The sequence below is a fragment of the Sciurus carolinensis genome, chromosome 5, assembly GCF_902686445.1.
Source record: "Sciurus carolinensis chromosome 5, mSciCar1.2, whole genome shotgun sequence".
Classification (NCBI taxonomy): Eukaryota; Metazoa; Chordata; class Mammalia; order Rodentia; family Sciuridae; genus Sciurus; species Sciurus carolinensis.
Genome location: NC_062217.1, coordinates 67010461 through 67013359, shown reverse-complemented (window position 1 = coordinate 67013359; position 2899 = coordinate 67010461).

Here is a 2899-nt window from a genome sequence, read left to right as displayed (position 1 = left end):
CAAAAAAAAAAAAAAAAAAAAAAAGACAACTTCTAAACCTAAGTGTGTGATAGTTTGTTACCTTTACGTACATTTTAATAATTTTAGAAATTTGCATTTTTATTGAACTGTTGACTGTGTCTGTCTTATACTTCTTCATTTCTAGATTGAACAGAACTATTTATGCAGAAAAATTCAATTGCATATCCATCACTTAAATAGTGACAGGATAGCAACTTCAGGGATCTGTAAAGATCATTTAAATTGAGCAGTCATCTGCTCATTGAAGAGCAGATTAATTTTGCATAAGTACTTTGATTATTTAATATTGGTTTTAGAAGCAAAGACCAATCCTTACTAAGTCTTGAAAGCTGTCAGTGTTTGATATGGAATCTCTTTTGCCATTTTAATTTACCTAATTTACCTTAAGTGTTCCCTTACTGTGTTAAAAAGCCTCCTGCGTTTTATTCATGGTCCTTGAACAGCTGTGAATGTTTGGGAATTGGTAGGAAGACAAGAAACAGGACATTTTAACCTGACTAGGAAAATAGTTTTCTGTTGCCAGGTAATATGTGATCATTATCCTTGACCTTCAGCTCCAGTGTCTCCCCAGAATAAGTCATTTGAGGTCAGAGGTGGTACTTCAGATGTCTACATCTGCTTATAAAGAACAATGGCTTTTAAATTGCATCTGTATCAGATTATATAGGAGGGAGCTTGTATTAAGAACATTAAAAGGAATAAAATAGATTGTATTATTTGGTGTGCCACTTTAACTACTTCCCTTGTTAACCACAGACCATTAATGACTAAACTGGTGTTTTTAAGAATATTTTGGGAAAGGGTTGCCTTAAAGCAGTTTACTTTGCTTATGCCATTTCTTAAGCACTAATGGTGTACCAGGTTCATCACCAGTCATGTAAACTCTGCCTTCAAGGAATCTGCATTTCATTGAAAAGAATGGCAAATAAATCAGGTCAATCAATTGGGTATAATACAATATTTACAATCATGTATGCACTCGGTAACTGTGGAATGATCTTTTCAGTTTCCTGTTACTGAGGAAATTTTCCATTCATTGGGGTAGAACTTGTTTCAGTTAGTTGAAGGAAGTCAGCCTTGAAGTGTTTTAAGTAAATGGGTCACTTAGGGCAGAACATTTTAGACTTTGTTGGTTTATAAATGCAGCTATGGCACTCACCTTGGCTGCTATTAAAGTACATATGCAGCTATAGACAATAGGTGAACAAATAAGCACAACCGTTTTCCAACAAAGCCTTGCTTATGGACACAGAAACTTTAGTTTCATAGAATTTTATGTGTCACAAAGCATATTCATTAATTTCCATCCTCCAACCATTCAAAAATTGCCTGCAGGCCACAGTTTTTTCAAGTTTGTTTTCTTATGCCTAATTCATGCATTAGGCTCAAAAGATAATCAGAAAGCTTATTTTTTCGTAAGGTCTCTTTAGTGGCACATATGCTAAGGCACTTTTAAGGAATAGAGTTAGCCTTCATCTGGGTTCCACATCTGCAGATTGAATATTTAGGGAAAATAAACTATCTGTATTGAACACTAGAGACTTTTTTCTTGTCATTATTCCCCATATAATAACAATAAAACAACTATTTACACAATATTAGATATTATAAGTAATCTAGAGATGATCTGAAATATGTGGGACAATGTATATGGGTTATATGTGGACTGCCATTTTATGAGACATGAGCATACATGGATTTTCATATCCACAGAGGGTTCTGGACCAGTGTTGCACTGATATCTGAGGCAATGACTGTATTTCACTTAAAATTCAAAAAGCTCTGAGACAGGACTACTGTCCCCATTTAACAGATGAAAAAGTTGAGCTTCATGGTCTACCTATATCAAGTAATGACAAGGATTTGATCTAGGTTATAATCACTATTTTGCTCTTTGTTTCTTGATTTGTACTATTAAAAAGCAGTAGCCAGGGAAGCTCCTACTGAAGGCCCAGAACTCTTATGTATAGCAGTTGTTAGATAAATTTATATTGAATCTAAAGCCTATGTGATTAGACTCAACTTCCCAATGCAGTATCTTTAACTGTGGGCCTCATGCTTTGATGGGCATTCACAGTTAGTATGTTGAAGATTATGAACCAGGACGTAAGAAGGAAATTTTTTTTTTACAGGTTAGCAATATGCTGACACTTCATGGAGTACTCTTGTAGAATAAGAAAGAAAATGATGCAATAATAATATACATATTTCTTAGGGCCACTTATGAATAATTATTCTCTTTTGAATGAGATAGTTTTTTAATGATGATTAGTAAATACAAATATACATTCTCAAAAGATTAATAAACATAAGCCCATCTATTCCCAAATGAGTATTTTTTAAAAATAGCTATAATTAACTGACATACTTAGCTAACTTTAAACTTCATAATTCTAAGTGAAACAATTCCACTGTCCCCCAATTGTAGTGTTTCTCTGATTCTCCCATGCTCTAATCCTTTCCTTAGCCAAGCTTGAACTGGAGAGGGTGTTCTTGCCCTAAGAATGGTGGTATATTTACCCCCTGCCCCCGACAGTGCAATACATATGTTGTGATGCTGTTAGTACTACCTTCCCAATAGTTACATTTTTTTAAAGGTATTAGAATGGCCGCTATTGGATTTAAGAATTTTCCCCACAGAAATGAACAAACAGTTCAAGAATAAAAAATTTAGGAAAACTCATTTAACTTCCTTTTACTTCTTCAATAAGCTTTATATCTAAAGATTTTATACAGCTAGATGGTAACTGAAATTCATTTGTGTTCACAAGTTTTTATATAAAAATATAGAGTGCCTTCAATTTAAACATTTGTCCCATGATCTTGAATGACTGCTAAATTTAGTGCTGTCAATAAGGCTTAAGTAGTTTGTTGACCC